The 21,588-nt window shown below is 40.7% G+C and overlaps 1 long non-coding RNA gene across 1 annotated transcript in view; it reads right to left on the bottom strand.

The window, feature by feature from the left end:
• Positions 1-638: 638 nt before the first annotated feature.
• Positions 639-21,588, bottom strand: part of LOC119505608 — a 54,212-nt gene continuing 33,262 nt past the window's right edge. Inside the window, exons 2-3 of the long non-coding RNA XR_005210777.1 lie at positions 3,163-3,252; positions 639-806 (exon numbers count right to left, since the gene is read on the bottom strand). This is a non-coding gene — a long non-coding RNA (uncharacterized LOC119505608). The remainder of the gene's footprint in view (positions 807-3,162; positions 3,253-21,588) is intronic.

Here is a 21,588-nt window from a genome sequence, read left to right on the forward strand (position 1 = left end):
CCACACCTAAATTAGTGTTTGATTAAATAACTGGGTACTATAGCCTAGCCAAGTTAACACATAAAACTACCCATCAGAGTCCACCCCTTGTCAATTTGGCACCGACACACATCTCCTTAAACCATACTTAATCTCCAAATAAAGGCAATAACAAGGTCATACTTCCATCTAATATATATAATGAACCTGTGTACAACCAAAACGCACTAACCCATTCTGCAGAAGAGTAGACAAAGTACTTGGATGATGTTCACTCTTCTTGATATTCTGTAATATAAAGTCAACTATTATTAATATATCTTATGTGATAATGGAATAAAAAAGAAGAAAGCAAAGATATTTTATATATGTATACATAATTATATATGTATACATAATTATTTATATATATATACACCAACAAAAACATAATCAAAATAAAATAAGGAGGAAATACTTATAACAAAATGGTGAATTAGAAGATGGTTCTAAGGAATTCTAGAGAACAATACAGAAAGAGAGATTAAGTATAGTTAAAAGGCATGGAAGGTAGGAATGTTGTCGGTGAAAACGATGGAGTAGGCAACTCTGGGGGCCCATCCCTCCCTAGAAACATTGAAAAACATGACAAAAACTGTCAGAATCAACCTTACCAAGACTCTGGGAGATAGTTAAAGCTTTATAGCATGCAAGTGAGTAACTAACCATGAGGAAGGACACTGAAATGCAGTAGGAGATCTTTGTGTATTAATTTACACTAGACCCACTCCCTGCTCCAGGGCAGCAGTGATCTTGAAGATGGCAGCCTCTGTTTCTGGTGTTGGTACCTGGTTCCGAAAGGAGTAGAGCATACCTTGTTTGTCTGTTTTGACCTGACTGGCGTTGCCCAAAGGACTAATGCGAAGAGGCTTCCTTTTTTCACTCAATATGGAACTATATCAGATGGAGCATCATCGCAGAGGACATACCCCCAAAACATTGAAAGACAAATGCACAAGCCAGGGACACTTGGACAAAAAAAATAACAGTTGGGGTCAACAATAGGTACACTGAAAACCCAGGCAGAAAAGCCATCAAAATTTCCAAGTTCTCTACATTCCCATCTTTTTGTTTGTTTTTGTTTTTGATTTTTCCAATTGCTTTATTAGACGTGTGATAAAGATCAGAGTCTGCAAACCTGTAAAACCCAAAGCTTGCAACTCCATAAAAAAAAACAAAAACAAAAACAAAAAAAAACCTCTGCCCCGATCAGCCCCCTCCACCATCACCCCCTGTTGGTGGGGAACGAAAACACACACACACACACACACACACACACACACACACACACACGCACGCACACACACACGCACGCACGCGCGCGGCGACTCAGTCATGGCTGTAGTGTGGGTAAGGAGGGGGCAAGGCCCCTCAGTACGTGATCTGGGTAGGAAACCTTAGTGCTTCAGGGAAGGATTGTTAAGTTGTAGCACTTTCCCCAAGCAAGCCAGACCTTGAGACTCATAGGGCCTGAAAGAAGTCTTCTATGTGTTTACTTTTTTGTTTTAGGAGTCTGGCAGTACAGGGATTTAAAATGCTGGGGATTTAATTTCTTTAATTACTTGGAAGGCCATCTGTATTCTGAATTGTTGCATGAGCCCCCAGCTCTGGCCAGGAACCACGTGCTGTTCCAGCCTTCCTCACTCCCCATTCCTAACCATCTGGCTGTGGAATCATTTTCATCAAAGGGAAGGGCTGGGAGTGGAGCTCCAGTCAGAAATCCTCCCATCCAGCTGTCTCTCTGATACCCTGGGGACTGACAACCATCAGAGAACCATTCAGCATTAGCCCACCCTTTGCCACCAACCAATATCCAAGAGATGCATCTGGGTGGAAACCTAGTCTGGCTGAAGGAGTAAAGATTTTTCCCCCATGGAGACTTTTGCACCTTTATCTCTCTTTTGCAGACCTGACTTAAGCTCTGCTGAGTCATCAGAGTGAGCATGGGAATATTTTTAACATGCTTAAATATATGGTTGAAATTTCTTTTCTATAATGAAAAGTCATGAGCAAAAATGGATTTTTACCTATTTACATTGGAATGAAACCAACTAATGGCGGGCTTTTGGGGAAGAGGAGAAAGTTGATTTAAGGTATTGGATGCTTTTTTTTTCCCCCAGTGAGAAACAATTTCCCTTCAATGTCATCCACTCCCCTACACTCTCCCAAGAAGATACAGAAGAAAGGAAAAGAGTTTAAGACGAGGGCAGGAGTAGTAGAAAGACCGTAGCCTCAAAGGGTAGCCTGCTTTCCTTAACAACTTCTCTTTCTCATGTATCACTTTTCATTCTGCCCAGCCACTTCTCCGACAGATCTGCAGCCCACCTCCCCACCTCCAGCCTTCCAGAACGCCGCCTTCTTTACAGGAAAAGGCCATGCCTCTTGGTTCAGAGCTCTAGGCTCGTTGAAGGACTAAGTCCATTGAGCAAAGTCCTTTGCTTTTCCCTCTGTCTGTGTTTTACAAGAACAGCTGTGTTTCTGGGTGTGATGCACCCAGGGAATCAGTGTGAATTCAGAGTTTTTCTTTCCTATTGCTCTTGATACCTCTCAAGTGAGTTCTTGCCCAATGCACACAAAAACCAATTCAGTAACACCAGGGTTTCAAGAAAAGAGTGTGTATTAGCAAAGGTTAGCCCTGTGGAGACAGAAAGAAAATCCTCAGACCTGTCTCCTCCAACTGGAGGGGTGAGGGATTTTTATTAGGTTAAACAAAGGGAGATGGGGATAGCAACTTGGCACCTTGTAACTGGCTGGTTAACATCAAATTAAGGATTAGAAATTGGCTATTGTAAATGGCTATGTTCAAATTCAAATTAAGGCCTGTTGTTCCTGCTCACTTTGAGTTTATGTTCTGGGGTCACTTTAAATTTAGGTTTTTAAGCTTCAATGGTTAAAACTAGTTTTAGTCAATTCTGTGAGGGAAAAAAAACAGGAACTTGTCCTGCCGTGAAGTAAGTCCCTTATTCATAACACAAGGAGGTGGGTTTAGAAGAAAAAAGGGAGTAAAAAAACTTTAACAAGTTAGTAAATAAAAGGCTATTCTAGTGAATTAGTACGTGGCAGTTTCACTCTCATGAGTTTTAAATGTTCTTCCTTTTCCTGGTAAATCTTGGAGCCTGTTACAGTCACGTGAGGTCTTATTACCTGACAACGGGCTCCTTCTGGCCATCCAGAGAGGCAGAGGCAGGGACAGCGACGGACTGGGGATCTATGTCTGAAGCTCTTCCTAAAATGCTGTACAAATGTTAATTGAAGAGAAAATTTTTAGGAAAGTGATTTGGACAACAGAACTCAGCTCTTTGCCTTGCCAATAGAAAACAGAAATGAGAGCTAGAGGGGCCTTCAGAGACAAGCAAATCTGACTCCCTCCTCATCTAGGTGTGGAAACTGAGACCCCTTTTGGTAAGGGGAGGACAAGATGACCGTCTTCTAGCCTCAGTGGCAAAAATGGCAAAGGTTTTCATTTCCTGGTTGCTAAAGCGAATATTATGCATTGGGTTGGCTTAGACAACAGGAATTTATTGGCTCACAATTTTGAGTTTAGGAGAAGTTCAAAATCCAGGTGCCATCAAAGTGATGCTTTCTTTCAGAAGACTGTAGTGTTCTGGGGTCACCTGCTGGCGATCCTTGGTCCTTGGCTTTTGTATCACATGACAATGCACAGAGTGGCCTCTCCTGGCTTTTCCCTTCTCTTCTGGGTTCCATTGACCTTCAGCTTCTGGCTGCTCCCTGTGGCTTTCTCTCTGTGTGTCTGAATTTCATTCTGTATATAAAGGACTCTGGTAACAGAAGATTAAGACCCATCCTGACTGCATTGGAACACACCTTAACTGAAGAAACCCCATCAAATTGTCCCATCTACAATGGGTTCACACCCACAGGAATGGATTAAGATTGAGAACATGTTTTTTGGGGAACATAGCTCCCAGCTACCACAGCAAGAGAGCTCTAGATGCGGATAGTGTGGTGCAGTGGTTAGGAGCTCTGGCTTTTGAGTCAAACCAACTTGGGCAATCACTTTCACTCTCTAACCTTCTTTCCTTCACTGTAAATTGGGGATAATAATGTTCTTTTCTTTATGGGACTATTATGAGAGTTAAACAAAAAGTTGGAACATAGTAAACATTTTAAAAATTGATAATATTATATAGATAACACGTCTTAGGTTTTAATGTATTGGAATAGCTAGAAGTAAATACCTGAAACTACCAAACTCCAACTCCAGACTCCTGAAGACGATTATATAATAATGTAGATTACAAGGGGTGACAGTGTGATTGTGAAGACCTTGTGGATTACACCCCCTTCATCTAGTGTATGGATAAGTAGAAAAATGGGGATAAAAATTAAAGGACAAATGGGATGGGATGGGGGGGATGATTTAGGTCTTGTTTTTTCACTTTTATTTTTTATTCTTGTTCTGGTTCTTTCTGATGTAAGGAAAATGTTCAGAGATAGATTGTGGTGATGAACGCATAACTATGTTATCATACTGTGGACAGTGGATTGTATACCATGGATGATTGCATGGTATGTGAATGTATTTCAGTAAAACTGAATTTAATTAAAAAAATTTGATAATATGTGTTTCATTACGACATGCGCTTTTTTAAAAAAAAAAACAATGACAGAAGAAATAAGAGGAGGCCACTCACTTCCAAGGGAGACTTGGCTGCACTGCAAACCTTAGTTAGCTAGATATCCAAGCTACTCAGGAAGGAACTACTAGAAAGTAATTGCTGCTTTCTACTGATGGGAAAACTGAGGAATAGTAGAAATTTAATCTTTTGCTTAGTGGAATAGCATGGTGTAATTGAAAGAGTATGGGTTTTACAAGCAAGTTTCTGACTTGAGTTCAAATGCTGGTTGTTCCACCCAGTTGCTTTGTGATCTTGGGCAAGTTATATAACCTCTCTGAGCCTTTCTCAGAGATGTTAATGCTAATCACAAGTTTACTGTGGAAGTAAATGAGATGATGTAGGTATATGCCAAACATGCTAAATTGTGGTAGAATCTATTGTTTTTGCCTGTCCTAGTATCTAATCCCCCTTTTTCTAGTAGCATATTTTTATTTTCCTTTGGGGAACCACCCTTCCCCCACTGCACACTGTAATGTTGGATCTGTCAGTCAAGGTGCCCTACTGTTCTTGCTGATGAGTGGACATATGACTCAAGCTAGGCCAGCCAGAATAATTGTTTCTGTATTATTTGTTTCCTGTAACATGAATCCTTTACAGCACGAAACAGAGATGGGAAATAACTGGAGATGATTCATTCCAATGGTATCATCCTAAGAGACTATACAATAATTATTACCACCCAGATTCCTGAAGCCACCTAGTTCTTACCTTTTCTAAGGTCTGGTGGTTCAGCAATTCTTTCAAGACTGTGAATGCCCCCACATCTTTCCAATGAATTCCTTTTTCTATAGCACATTAGCCAGAGTCAAGTTCTGTTGCTTGCAACCTCAGAACTCTAATTGCTGCACCATTGCCTGATAAATGTTAGTTCTCTCCTTTTTTCTTCCTATCTACTCCCAATGATCCCCTGTATTTCCAAGCCCTCCCCCCCACATACACATGTAGAATATTTCAGTGTTTCAGGGTGACCTAAGCAGTGGACTTCTGCTGGAAGTTAGGCTGGATGTCAGTCTAGACTGTAGACTCAGTTGATGTTGTCAATCCATCAGCAGATCTTGTCAGTTCTACATTTAAAACATGCAAAATCCAATCACTTCACAACTCTTTACTACTTCACTAGTGTAAATCCCTATCATCTCTCACTTGGGCTACTGCAATCACTTCCCAACTACTCTCCCTTGCCCTCTTATAGTCTATTCACCACTCAGCAGTCAATGTGATCCTTGTAAAATATAAATCAGATCATACTACTCCCCAGCTCTCAACCCTCCAATAATTTTCCATCACATTTAAAATCTCATTTAAAGTCTTCCCATGGTGTCTTTAGTCTCTTAGAGCTGCCTTAGCAAACTAGATGGCTTAAGACAACAGAAATTTACCGTCTCACGGTTCTGGAGGCTAAAAGTCTGAAATCAAGGTATTGGCAGGGTCATGCTCCCCCTGAAACTTGTAAGGAGAATCCTTCCTTACTTCTGGTGTTTGCTGGTGTGCCAGTTTGAATGTATTATGTCCCCCAGAAAAAGCTATATTCTTTGATGCAATCTTGTGGGGCAGACATTTTAGTGCTGATTAGATTGGAATTCTTTGAGTGTTTCCATGGAGATGTGCCCCACCCAACTGTAGGTGATAACTCCGATGAAATAATTTCCATGGAGGTGTGGCCCCATGCATTCAGTGTGGGCCTTGATTACTGGAGCAGTATATAAGCTCATACAGAAGGAGCCAGCTTGCTACAGCCAAGAGGGACACTTTGAAGAACCTACTGGAACTGAGAGAGGAGCTTCAGCTTATAGAGACACTTTGGAGACGACCTTTGAAAGCATACTTTTGCTCCAGAGAAGGTAAGAGAGGACAAATGCCCCAAGAGCAACTAAGAGTGACATTTTTGAGGAGCTGAGGCCTAGAGAGGAACATCCTGGGGGAAAGCCATTTTGAAGCCAGAACTTGGAGCAGACACTGGCCACATGCCTTCCCAGCTAAAAGAGGTTTTCAGGATGCCATCGGGCATCCTCCAGTGAAGGTACCGATTGTTGATGCCTTACCTTGGACACTTTATGGCCTTAAGACTGTAACTGAATAACCAAATAAACCTCCTTTTATAAAAGCCAATCCATCTCTGGTGTTTTGCATTCTGGCAGCATTAGCAAACTAGAACAGCTGGTAATCCTTGGCATCCACTGTCAAGCAGATGTATCACTCCAATCTCAGCCTCTGTCTTCAGTTTTCATATGGGCTTATCTTTTGTGTCTGTCTCTTCTCTTCTTTTAAAGCCACAAGTCATTTTGAATTAGGAGCCCAACCTACACCAGTAAGATGGCTTCTTAATTTAACTAATTCCATATACAACAACCCTATTTCCAAATTTGATCACATTCTGAGGTACTGGGGGTTAGGACTTCATTATATCTTTTTTTTTTTTTTTTTTTTTTTTTTTTTTTTTTTTTAAATCATCATTTTATTGAGATATATTCACATACCACGCAGTCATACAAAACAAATTGTACTTTCGATTGTTTACAGTACCATTACATAGTTGTACATTCATCACCTAAATCAATCCCTGACACCTTCATTAGCACACACACAAAAATAACAAGAATAATAATTAGAGTGAAAAAGAGCAAATGAAGTAAAAAAGAACACTGGGTACCTTTGTCTGTCTGTTTCCCTCCCCTACTTTTCTACACATCCATCCATAAACTAGACAAAGTGGTGTTTGGTCCTTATGGCTTTCCCAATCCCATTGTCACCCCTCATAAGCTACATTTTTATACAACTGTCTTCGAGATTCATGGGTTCTGGGTTGTAGTTTGATAGTTTCAGGTATCCACCACCAGCTACCCCAATTCTTTAGAACCTAAAAAGGGTTGTCTAAAGTGTGCGTAAGAGTGCCCACCAGAGTGACCTCTCGGCTCCTTTTGGAATCTCTCTGCCACTGAAGCTTATTTCATTTCCTTTCACATCCCCCTTTTGGTCAAGAAGATGTTCTCCGTCCCACGGTGCCAGGTCTACATTCCTCCCTGGGAGTCATATTCCACGTTGCCAGGGAGATTCACTTCCCTGGGTGTCTGATCCCACGTAGGGGGGAGGGCAGTGATTTCATCTTTCAAGTTGGCTTAGCCAGAGAGGGAGAGGGCCACATCTGAGCAACAAAGAGGCATTCAGGAGGAGACTCTTAGGCACAAATACAGGGAGGCCTAGCCTCTCCTTTGCAGCAACCGTCTTCCCAAGGGTAAAACTTATGGTAGAGGGCTCAACCCATCAAACCACCAGTCCCCTATGTCTGTGGTCATGTTAGCAACCATGGAGGTGGGGTAGGCGAATACCCCTGCATTCTCCACAGGCTCCTCAAGGGGGCACTACAACTTTTTTTTTTTTTTTTTTCCCCTTGTTTGTCTTTTTTCTTTTTTCTTTTTTTTTTTTTTTAACTTTCCCTTCTTTTTTCAAATCACCTGTATGAAAAAAAAAGTTAAAAAGAAAACAAACATACAATAAAAGAGCATTTCAAAGAGACCATAGCAAGGGAGTAAGAAAAAGACAACTAACCTAAGATAACTGCTTAACTTCCAACATGTTCCTACTTTACCCCAAGAAAGTTACATAATATAGCAACATTTCAGTGAACTTGTTCCTACTACAACCATCAGAAATTAACAGACCATAGTCATTTCTGGGCATCCCCAGAACGTTAAATAGCTTATCTGTTCTTCCTGGATTATTGTTCCCCCTTCCTTAATTGCTCTCTACTGCTAGTTCCCCTACATTCTACATTATAAACCATTTGTTTTACATTTTTCAAAGTTCACATTAGTGGTAGCATATAATATTTCTCTTTTTGTGCCTGGCTTATTTCGCTCAGCATTATGTCTTCAAGGTTCATCCATGTTGTCATATGTTTCACCAGATCGTTCCTTCTTACTGCCGCGTAGTATTCCATCGTGTGTATATACCACATTTTATTTATCCACTCATCTGTTGAAGGACATTTGGGTTGTTTCCATCTCTTGGCAATTGTGAATAATGCTGCTATGAACATTGGCGTGCATATATCTGTTCGTGTCACTGCTTTCCGATCTTCCGGGTATATACCGAGGAGTGCAATCGCTGGATCGAATGGTAGCTCTATATCTAGTTTTCTAAGGAACTGCCAGACTGACTTCCAGAGTGGCTGAACCATTATACAGTCCCACCAACAATGAATAAGAGTTCCAATTTCTCCACATCCCCTCCAGCATTTGTAGTTTCCTGTTTGTTTAATGGCAGCCATTCTAACCGGTGTTAGATGGTATCTCATTGTGGTCTTAATTTGCATCTCTCTAATAGCTAGTGAAGCTGAACATTTTTTCATGTGTTTCTTGGTCCTTTGTATTTCCTCTTCAGAGAACTGTCTTTTCATATCTTTTGCCCATTTTATAATTGGGCTGTCTGTACTATTGTCATTGAGTTGTAGGATTTCTTTGTATATGCAAGATATCAGTCTTTTGTCAGATACATGGTTTCCAAAAATTTTTTCCCATTGAGTTGGCTGCCTCTTTACCTTTTTGAGAAATTCCTTTGAGGTGCAGAAACTTCTAAGCTTGAGGAGTTCCCATTTATCTATTTTCTCTTTTGTTGCTTGTGCTTTGGGTGTAAAGTCTAGGAAGTGGCCTCCTAATACAAGGTCTTGAAGATGTTTTCCTACATTATCTTCTAGGAGTTTTATGGTACTTTCTTTTATATTGAGATCTTTGGTCCATTTTGAGTTAATTTTTGTGTAGGGGGTGAGGTAGGGGTCCTCTTTCATTCTTTTGGATATGGATATCCAACTCTCCCAGCCCCATTTGTTGAAAAGACCATTATGGCTCAGTTCGGTGACTTTGGGGGCCTTATCAAAGATCAGTCGGCCATAGATCTGAGGGTCTATCTCTGAATTCTCAATTCGATTCCATTGATCTATATGTCTATCTTTGTGCCAGTACCATGCTGTCTTGGCAACTGTGGCTTTATAATAAGCTTCAAAGTCAGGGAGTGTAAGTCCTCCCACTTCGTTTTTCTTTTTTAGAGTGTCTTTAGCAATTCGAGGCATCTTCCCTTTCCAAATAAATTTGATAACTAGCTTTTCCAAGTCTGCAAAGTAGGTTGTTGGAATTTTGATTGGGATTGCATTGAATCTGTAGATGAGTTTGGGTAGAATTGACATCTTAATGACATTTAGCCTTCCTATCCATGAACATGGAATATTTTTCCATCTTTTAAGGTCCCCTTCTATTTCTTTTAGTAGAGTTATGTAGTTTTCTTTGTATAGGTCTTTTACATCTTTGGTTAAGTTGATTCCTAGGTACTTGATTTTTTTAGTTGCTATTGAAAATGGTATCTTTTCTTGAGTGTCTCTTCAGTTTGTTCATTTCTAGCATATAGAAACATTACTGACTTATGTGCATTAATCTTGTATCCCGCTACTTTGCTAAATTTGTTTATTAGCTCTAGTAGGTGTATCGTTGATTTCTCAGGGTTTTCTAGATATAAGATCATATCATCTGCAAACAATGACAGTTTTACTTCTTCTTTTCCAATTTGGATGCCTTTTATTTCTTTGTCTTGCCGGATTGCCCTGGCTAGCACTTCCAGCACAATGTTGAATAACAGTGGTGACAGCGGGCATCCTTGTCTTGTTCCTGATCTTAGAGGGAAGGCTTTCAGTCTCTCACCATTGAGTACTATGCTGGCTGTGGGTTTTTCATATATGCTCTTTATCATGTTGAGGAAGTTTCCTTCAATTCCTACCTTTTGAAGTGTTTTTATCAAAAAGGGATGTTGGATTTTGTCAAATGCTTTTTCAGCATCTATTGAGATGATCAATTGATTTTTCCCTTTCGAGTTTTTAATGTGTTGTAATACATTGATTGTTTTTCTGATGTTGAACCATCCTTGCATGCCTGGAATGAACCCCACTTGGTCATGGTGTATGATTTTTTTAATGTGTCTTTGGATTCGATTTGCAAGTATTTTGTTGAGGATTTTTGCATCTATATTCATTAGGGAGATTGGCCGGTAGTTTTCCTTTTTTGTAGCATCTTTGCCTGGTTTTGGTATTAGATTGATGTTAGCTTCATAAAATGAGTTAGGTAGTGTTCCATTTTTTTCAATGTTTTGAAAGAGTTTGAGTAAGATTGGTGTCAGTTCTTTCTGGAAAGTTTGGTAGAATTCCCCTGTGAAGCCATCTGGCCCTGGGCATTTATTTGTGGGAAGATTTTTGATGACTGATTGGATCTCTTTGCTTGTGATGGGTTGGTTGAGGTCTTCTATTTCTTCTCTGGTCAGTCTAGGTTGTTCATATGTTTCCAGGAAATTGTCCATTTCTTCTACATTATCCAGTTTGTTGCCATACAGTTGTTCATAATATCCTCTTATAATTTTTTTAATTTCTTCAGGATCTGCAGTTATGTCACCTTTTTCATTCATTATTTTGTTTATATGGGTCTTCTCTCTTTTTGATTTTGTCAGTCTAGCTAGGGGCTTGTCAATCTTGTTGATCTTCTCAAAGAACCAACTTTTGGTGATATTTATCCTTTCTATTGTTTTTTTGTTCTCTATGTCATTTATTTCTGCTTTAATCCTTGTTATTTCTTTTCTTCTACTTGGTTTAGGATTGGTTTGCTGTTCATTTTCTAGCTTCTTCAGTTGATCCATTAGTTCTTTGATTTTGGCTCTTTCTTCCTTTTTAATATATGCGTTTAGTGCTATAAATTTCCCCCTTAGCACTGCTTTTGCTGCATCCCATAGGTTTTGGTATGTTGTGTTCTCATTTTCATTCGTCTCTATATATTTAGCAATTTCTCTTGCTATTTCTTCTTTAACCCACTGATTGTTTAGGAGTGTGTTGTTTAACCTCCAGGTATTTGTGAATTTTCTAAGTCTCTGATGGTTATTGACTTCTAATTGTATTCCATTGTGGTCAGAGAATGTGCTTTGAATAATTTCAATCTTTTTAAATTTATTGAGGCTTGTTTTATGTCCCAGCATATGATCTATTCTGGAGAAAGTTCCGTGAGCACTAGAAAAGTATGTGTATCCTGGTGATTTGGGATGTAATGTCCTGTAGATGTCTGTTAAATCTAATTCATTTATCAGATTGTTTAGGTTTTCAATTTCCTTATTGGTCTTCTGTCTGGTTGATCTATCTATAGGAGAGAGTGATGTGTTGAAGTCTCCCACAATTATTGTGGAAACATCAATTGCTTCCTTTAGTTTTGCCAATGTTTCTCTCATGTATTTTGTGGCACCTTGATTGGGTGCATAGACATTTACGATTGTTATTTCTTCTTGCTGAATTGCCCCTTTTATTAGTATGTAGTGGCCTTCTTTGTCTCTCAAAACATCCCTGCATTTGAAGTCTATTTTATCTGAGATTAATATTGCTACACCTGCTTTCTTTTGGCTGTAGCTTGCATGAAATATTTTTTTCCATCCTTTCACTTTCAGTTTCTTTGTGTCCCTGTGTCTAAGATGAGTCTCTTGTATGCAACATATTGATGGTTCATTTTTTTTGATCCATTCTGCGAATCTATATCTTTTAATTGGGGAGTTTAATCCATTTACATTCAACGTTAAAACCGTGAAGGCATTTCTTGAATCGGCCATCTTATCCTTTGGATTATGTTTGCCATATTTTTTCCCTCTCTCTATTAATATCCTTTATTGTACCCATACCGAATCTCTTTAGTACTGAACCTTTCTCCAAGTCTCTCTGTCCTGTCTTTGTTTCTCTGTCTGTAGGGCTCCCTTTAGTATCTCCAGTAGGGCAGGTCTCTTGTTAGCAAATTCTCTCAGCATTTCTTTGTCTGTGAAAAATTTAAGCTCTCCCTCAAATTTGAAGGAGAGCTTTGCTGGATAAAGTATTCTTGGCTGGAAATTCCTCTCTCTCAGAATTTTAAATATATCGTGCCATTGCCTTCTCGCCTCCATGGTGGCTGCTGAGTAGTCACTACTTAGTCTTATGCTGTTTCCTTTGTATGTGGTGAATTGCTTTTCTCTTGCTGCTTTCAGAACTTGCTCCTTCTCTTCTATGTTTGACAGTGTGATCAGTATATGTCTCGGAGTGGGTTTTTTTGGATTTATTCTATTTGGAGTTCGCTGAGCATTTATGATTTGTGTATTTATGTTGTTTAGAAGATTTGGGAAGTTTTCCCCAACAATTTCTTTGAATACTCTTCCTAGACCTTTACCCTTTTCTTCCCCTTCTGGGACACCAATGAGTCTTATATTCGGACGCTTCATATTATCTATCATATCCCTGAGGTCCATTTCGAGTTTTTCAATTTTTTTCCCCATTCTTTCTTTTATGCTTTCATTTTCCATTCTGTCATCTTCCAGGTCACTGATTCGTTGTTCAACTTCCTCTAGTCTTGTACTATGAGTGTCCAGAATCTTTTTAATTTGGTCAACAGTTTCTTTAATTTCCATAAGATCATCCATTTTTTATTTAGTCTTGCAATGTCTTCTTTATGCTCTTCTAGGGTCTTCTTGATTTCCTTCATATCCCGTACTAGGGTCTCATTGTTCATCTTTAGTTCTTTGAGTAGCTGCTCTAGGTGTGTCTCTTCTGGTCTTTTGATTTGGGTGCTTGGGCTTGGGTTATCCATATCGTCTGGTTTTTTCATATGCTTTATAATTTTCTGTTGTTTTTGGCCTCGTGGCATTTGCTGTCCTTGATAGGGTTCTTTTAGGGTTTGTAGACCAGTTGAAGTCCTTATCTCTAATTTATCAGATCTACAGCTTCGTGGAGTACACTTTCTCTAACTAACCAGCAGGTGGCGTCCACGAGCCACCTGTTCTCCACAAGCCAGATCTCCCCTGCTTAGCCTTTTTGGTGAGTGGGGGAGTGAGTCTTGTGGGGCCCAATTGGTGTCCCAAGCTTGCGTGTGTAGTTGGTGTTGCCTGCCCTGTATGTGGGGCGTGTTTCTGGGCAGTCGGGGAGGGGGGGTGGCCCTAACAATCAAATCTCCCTGATGATCCTAGAGTTTTAAAGCTACTGCAATAGTCTAATCCTTCAGTTCAGTCCTGCCACAGTTTGTCTCTGCCACTGACCCACAAGTCTTTGGTATTGGCGTATGGCTCCTGAGACTTGCAAGTGGGCCCCTCTTCCAGGCTGTGCACCCGGGGTCCTCTGTTGAGGGATGACTGTGCTATGTCACAGGTGAGTGCCGTCCCCCCAGGGCAGTTCTGGGCTGCTGGGCTGTGTTGGGAGGCTCCCAGTCTGCTCAAATGATGGCTGAATGGGGCTCTGTTAATTCACACTGCTCCCCCTTCCCAGCTCTGGGACATTCAGCTGAGGTTGCAGGGAAGGCTAATGTCCACGCCCAGTTTTGTGGTGTGTGCCTGTTATTTGAAGCACTTCCGTCACACTGGGTTGTCTGGGGCAGCTCTGGGCTATGGGGCTGGCGATGGGCAGGAGTGTTTCCTGTCCACCAGGATGGTGGCTGTGAGCGGACACCCCCCTTTTCTTGGGAAGTTGTGTTGTTTAGTGAATTTTCTCAGCCACTGGATTATTGCCTTTTGTCTCAGAGCTCTCTTATTTCTGCTCTTGACTTGACGTGCCCAAATTTCAATTCTTTGAAGCTTTCTGTATTGAGCTTCTTAGAGTAATTGTTTTAGGAAAAGCAAAAAGGATTTAAAAAAAAAAAAAAAAAAAAAAAAAAAAAAACGGCCCTCCTCAGAGATCTAATGGGTTATTGAAATGCTAATAGACAAAGCAACCAGGGCCATTAAGGAAAGGTGCCCTGGGCAGAGAGATCAGCCTTGCTTCGGGATTTGCATATGCGCCTCAAGGCCTGATCTCCGCCCTTCCCCTTTCTGTGTTCACCAGAACTCCAAAAATCCTCTGCTTTTACTTTGGAGCTTCTCGTGTTGTTTTCCTTCTATGCCCGTCTCCTCTCTGCTGGGCTGGCTGCTCTCAGAGTCTCTGGTGTCTGGCCTCAGTCTATCTATGGTTGGAGTTTGAATCAGTAGAATGAGTTTCCGATGAGAGCAGCCACTGCAATTCTCCCTTCTCCTTCCTGGAGCTGACAGCCCCTCCTCCCCCGGGACTGAGCCTGGCAGGGAGGGGCGCGGGTCCCCTGGCCGCAAAAACTTACAGATTTCGGTGATCTCAGCAGTTCCACGTTTTCATGAGTGTTGTATGAAGTATGCCCAAAGACAGATTGCTCTGTGGTGTCCAGTCCACGCAGTTCCTGGCTTTTTACCTACTTTCCTGGAGGAGTAACTAAAACATACAGCTCACCAGTCTGCCATCTTGCCCCGCCTCCCATTATATCTTTTGGAGGGACACAATTCCACCCATAAAACACAGTCTTACAAGGTTCTGCATGATCTGGTTCCTGGCTACCTCTCTGTCCTCCTTCCTCCCTGCTCTTCTCCAACACTGACCTTGCAACCCCTTAAAAATGGCAAGCACATTCCTATCTCAAATCTTTGAACTTGCTCTTCCCTAAGTCTTCTCCACCACATGTATTTGCATGGGTCTCTGCTTTCTCAGTTGTCTTTCAGAGAGGCCTACTCTTCACTCCCTATCCCTTTAACCTGCTTTAGTTTTATCATCACCTAACATTGTGTGGTTTACTTTTTTTATCTGTCTCTTCTACCAGAAATAAACTCTATGCCAATAGAAATTAAGTCTGTTTTATTCATTGCTGTATCCCCAGTACCTAAAATTATGGCTAGCACATGTGGGTGCACAAAAGATACTCATTGAATTAATAAATGAATAGTTATGATACATCAATAAAATGGAATATTCTGAGACTATTAGAAAGGAATAAGTTAGCATGTGCTGATATGGAATGAATTCTGTGGTGGCTTGGAGCTACAACCCCAGAAAAACATGTTTTTAATCTTACTCCATTCCTGTGGGTGTGAACCTATTGTAAATAGGACTTTTTTATGAAGTTACTTCAGTTAAATTGTGGCCCAACTGAATTAGGGTGGATCTTAATCTTATTACTGGAGTCCTTATAAGCAGAATGAAATGCAGACACACAGAGACAAAAAGCCACAGGAAGAAGCCAGAGGTCAAAGAAACTCAGAGAGGCCAGGGGAGGCCGCCATGTGCATTGCCATGTGAAAGAAAAGCCAAAGTCCAAAGATCACTGGCAGTGAGCTCCAGAGTGCCACAGTCTTCTGGGAGAAAGCATTGCCTGGATAGTGCCTTGGGTGAATATGTTTTATTTCTTTAAAGTAAATATTTAGCAGTGGAATTGATGAGTCATATAGTAAGTGTATATTTAACTTTGTAATAAACAGCCAGACTGTTTTCCAAAATGATCGTAACATTTTACATTCCTAATATGGGAGTTCTAGTTGTTCCATGTCTTTACTAACACTTGGTATGGTCAGTCTTTTAAATTTTAGACATTCTAATAAGTGTGCAGTGGTATCTCATTGTGGTTTTAACTTGAATTTCTATAATGACTAATGATGACTTATTTGGCATCCATATAACTTATTGCCCTTAACAAGCGTAAGCTTTCTATTTTATAAAATATAAAATTCAATTTATTAAATTTTTTATCATACATGTGTTTTGTGTCTTAAGAAAATTTTGCCCAACTCAAGTTTGACAAGATTTTCTGTAGTTTTTTCTAGAAGTTTAATAGTTTTTGCATTTATATGTAGGTGTATGACCAATTTACAGCTAACTTTAACTTTTTATTTTGAATTGTGTTCCAACTTATGGGAGAATTACAAAAATAATTCAAACCTCACACAAAGATCTCCAACATACTCCACACACTACACCCAGATACACAGATTGACCATTTTATCACCTTTGCTGTATCATTCTTTCTTTCTTTCTTTCTTTCTTTTCTTTCTTTCCTTTCTTTCTATCATTTTCTGAACACTTGAGTGTAGTTTGTGTACATCATGCTCCTTGAACACTTAATACTGCCATGTACATTTACTAAGCAGAAGGATATATTTACTTATGTAGTCACCTTAAGTATAGATATCAATTCAAGAAATTTAACATTGATATAAAATTTACAGTCTTCATTCCAATTTTTTATATGTCCCAGTTGTGTCCCTTTGGTCTTTTTCTCCTCCTTTGCTAGATCCCATACAGGATCTTGTGTTACATTTAATTGTCATTGTCTCTTTTGTTGCTCTTTTTTTTTTAATTGTGGAAAAATATATACAATATAAAATTTCCCAATTTCAACTACTGTTTAATGAGATTAAACACACTCACAATATCTTGGTATCCTCACCACTTTCCAATCCTCACCACTTTCCATTACTAAAACTTTCCCATTTCCCCAATCAGAAACCCTACACCTGTTAGGCATTAACTTCCCATTTCCCTTGTCTCCCACCCATGGCAACCTGTTCTCTAATTTTTGTCTCTATGAGCTTGCATGTTCTCTGATATTTTCTTTATAGTTACCATGGGATTTGATTTAATGTCCTAAATCTATAACAATCTTGTTTGCTTTGACACCAACTTAATTTCAATAGTATACATAAACTATGTTCCTATACCCCTATGTCCCCCCACCTTTATGTAGTTCTTCTCACAAATTACAAGTTTAAAAATTATTAGTCCCAAACCACTGAATTATCATTACATTTTATGCATCTGCCTTTAAGATCTTGTAGGAAGTAAAAAAGTAGAATTACAAACCAAAAATCTAATAATTCTGGCATTTATACTTACCTGTCATCACCCTTACCAGAGATCTTTATTTCTCCATGTGGCTTCAATCAACCTAGAGAATCTACAGAACTCTCTTTAGCATCTCTTATAAGTCCAGTCTAGTAGTGACAAATTATCTCAGCTTTTGTTTATCTGGAATATCTTAATCCCACCCTCACTTTTGAAAGACAGTTTTGCCAGATATAGAATTCTTGGTTGAAAAGTTTTTGCTTTCAGCACTTTAAATATGTCATTCCACTGCCTTCTTTCCTCCATGGTTTCTGATGAGAAATTGTCAGTTAATCTTACTTCAGGTCCCTTATATGTGACATGTTGCTTCTCTTTTGCAGCTTTCAGAAATATCTCTTTCTTTGGTATTTAACAGTTTGATTATAATATGCCATGGCATGGGTCTATTTGGGTTTATCCAGTTTGGAGTTCATTGAGCATCTTGGATGCAAATATTCATGTATTCCATTAACTTTGGGAAGTTTCCTGCCATTATTTCCTTGAATATTCCCTCTGCCCCTTTCTCTTTCTTCTCCTTCTGAGACTCCCACAATGCATATATTGGTATGTTTGATGGTGTCCCACAGGTTCCTCAGGCTCTGTTCACTTTTATATATTCTTTCTTCCTTTTATTCCTGAGACAGGATGATTTCAATAGTCTTAACTTCAATGTCACTGATTATTTCTTCTGCCAGCTCCAATTTGTTGTTGAATCCCTCTAGGGAATTTTTAATTTCTGTTCTGTGATCTTCAGCTCTGTTTGGTTCCTTTTCATAATTTCCATCTCTAGTGATATTCTCTGTGTTAATCTATCATCTTTCTGATTGCCTTTAGTTCTTTTTCCATATTTTCCTCTAGCTCTTTGAGCATATCTAGGACCATTTTTTAAAAGTCCAGGGTTGTGGGAAGATGACAGAATAGGGAGAGCCGAGATTCAATCCTTCCACCAGAACCACTACCTAACAAGCAGGAACTGACTGAAGCAACTATTTAGAAACTCCAGAGGTCAGAAGAACACTGTACAGCCTCCAGGGAAGAGCAGGAGGAAGAGGCTGATAAATTATGGCAAAGGATAGTACATTAGTCTCTCCGTGTGGCTTCTATAGGGTCAAGCCCCTAGCTAGCTTCCTGGTGAGAGAAAGGGGCATAAAAATCCTCTTCCCCAAGACCAGGGATGGGTAGAGATGATCATTGATCATAGCATTTGATTAGAAACTTCAGATCACAGGGGACCCAGCTCTGAGGGCAGCCATTGTTTCAACCCTCACACCCAGACAAAGGTGGGGGCTGCCATTGTTTCCAGCTGCCCCAGACAGGGGCAACAGTGGTGGAGACTTAAGGATTCTGTGTTTCCTCAGAGGTGCAGGGAACATTTGGCTGAAGGGCTGCATTTGATGGGCAGGCCAAGAAAGCTCTACTTTGGGGAGCTAGGTACAAAGGTCTTTGTGCCCTTCCTAATTCCCTCCTCAGGGCACTGTGGTGCTGGTCTGCACCCTCTTGTTGGTCCCTGGCCCAGTTTTGGCTGGGAAAGACTGATTTGGGACAGTCCTCTCAGGAATGCCCCTCCTCCCAGAATTTTCCCTCCAGGCAAAAGCAGCTTGAGAGAAGGAAAGGAGTGTAAGATACTATATTAGTTAGGGTCCTCTAGGGAAACAGAATCAACAAGAGATATCTGTAAATATAAGATTTACAAAAGTGTCTCATGCAACTGTGGGTATGTATGAGTCCAAATTCTGTAGGGGAGGCAGCAAACTGGCACCTCCGAGGAAGATGTTCGATGAACTTCTCAGGCAGTGAAATGGCAACATCAACAAATGTGTTCGATGAATTCCTCAGGAGACTGACAACTTCGATGAACTCCTCAGGAAATGCTTCACTGGTCAGCCAAAGAAGTGAAGGTCCTCTATCTGTCTCGCTTAAAAGTCTTCAACTGACTGGCTTACATCCAGCTGACTGCATTCTCTCATTGTGGAAGACATGCCCTTTGTTGACTTCATCAGTCACAGCTGCAGCCAATTGACTGAAGATTTAATAAACCAGCCTTCTGGTTTATCAAGCAGCCAAAAAAGTCCTCACAGCAACAGTTAGGCCAGTGTTTGCTTGACCAGACAGGTGATGATACCTGGCCAAGATGACACATGAACCTAACCATCACAGTCCAGCCCTTGTCAACTTGGCAGTTACACACATCACCAAAAACCATACCTTATCTCTAAGTAGAGAACAATAACAGACATACATTTCACATAACAATACTCCACTGTCCAGTGTACAACCGGAAACACACTAAATCTCTCCAGAATAGGGTACAAGTCCTTGGGTGACATTAACTCTTAAAATTGATTTCTTTTAACTTAAATACTGCAAAATGAACAATACAGCTTATGTCATATGATAAGGGGATAATACAGAGAAGAAAGCAAAGATATTTGCTTTACAGACAAATACAAACATACTCATAACAAAACAAGGAGGAAATATTCATGCCATCATAGTCATCATTTCTATAACTGCTCACGTGGCCGTAGTTCATATTTATCACTACTTTCTTCCACTACCCATTCCATGTTCCCTTACCCTCAGCAAGCACTTCAGCTGGCCATGGTTCTTTGCCTGGTGGGGTGACCTAAATCTTCATTCCTGAAGTTTCTCAGCTGTTGGTAGTCCTGCCTGGACTGGTTGTTGCAGTTTTCCATTGGCTTTAATCACAGGGCATGGTAGTACTAAGAGACACCCTAGGGGATGTCCTGTATTCCAGGAAAACTCTTCTTTACCTCCATTGTGTAGCTGCAGTGCTATTTCCCCTTGCTAGTCAGGATGAATCACCCCACCTAGTACAGTGATCCCCTTCCTTACCTGTTGATTCAGAGGCATAAGAAGACAAAAGTGGCCAGGTGGCAGTCTTAACTTCCAGTTCAATGAGATTATTGTTGTGTTTCCTGGTGGAAGCACTCCTCCTTTGGAACAAGAACTTGTAGAACAGCAGAGGTTAAGCTTGCAGGGACAGGAAGCAGGAATTTACTTAGTGGATCCCTATGAGTGATAGTGAGTGGTGTCATGCCTGTTTCCACCCCTTGATTCCTGGACCTGTGAATCCTGGCTATGGGAGAAACAGCACCACAGAGTGGATGCTGATTCAGAGCAAACACAGCCTCCTGGAGAACACTGCCCCAACCCTGCAAGGTATTGACACCTAGTTGGCACTGTACTTGAGTCTTCAACAGGTCGTTCCACCATTCCATCAACCCAGCTGCCTCTGGATAATGGGGAACATGGTAACACCAGAGAATTCCATGAGTATGTGCCCACTCCCTCACTTCATTTGCTGTGAAGTGGGTTCCTTGGTCAGAAGCAATGCTGTGTGGAATACCATGATGGTGGATAAAGCATTCTGTAAGTCCATTAGTTTTGGCAGAAGCATTTTGTGTAGGGAAGGCAAACCCATATCTGGAGTGTCTGTCTATTCCAGTGAGAACAAATTGCTGCCCATTCCATGATGGAAGTGGTCCAATGTAATCAACCTGCCACCAGGTAGCAGGCTGATCACCTTGGGGAATGGTGCCATATCAGGGACTGAGTGTGGGTCTCTGCTGCTGGCAGATTGGGCTGTGGCCAGGTCGGCCTTGGTGAGTAGAAGTCCATGTTGCTGAGCCCATGTATAACCTCCATCCCTACCACCATGACCAGTTTGTTCATGAGCCCATTGGGCAATGACAGGAGTGGCTGGGGAAAGAGGCTGATTGGTAGCCACCAAACGGGTCATTTTATCCACTTAGTTATTAAAATCTTCTTCTGCTGAAGTCACCCTCTGGTGAGCATTCACATGGAACATAAATATCTTCATGTTTTTCACCCACTCAGAAAGGTCTGTCCACATACACCTTTCCCAGACTTCTTTGTCACCAATCTTCCAATCATGTTCTTTCCAAGTCCCTGACCATTCAGCCAAACCATTAACAACAGGCCATGAATCAGTATACAAACGCACCTCTGGCCAGTTCTCCTTCTAAGCAAAGTGAACAACCAAGTGCACTGCTCAAAGTTCTGCCCACTGGGAGGATTTCCCTTCATCACTGTCCTTCAGGGACATCCCAAAAAGGGGCTGCAGTGCTGCAGCTGTCCACTTTCGGGTGGTGCTTGCATATCATGCAGAACCATCTGTAAACCAGGACCAAGTTTTCTCTTCCTCAGTCAACTGATTTTAAGGAACTCCCCAAGATGTCATAGCTGTGGGCTGGGAAAGAGAAGGTAGGG

The sequence above is a fragment of the Choloepus didactylus genome, chromosome 10, assembly GCF_015220235.1.
Source record: "Choloepus didactylus isolate mChoDid1 chromosome 10, mChoDid1.pri, whole genome shotgun sequence".
NCBI lineage: Eukaryota > Metazoa > Chordata > Mammalia > Pilosa > Megalonychidae > Choloepus > Choloepus didactylus.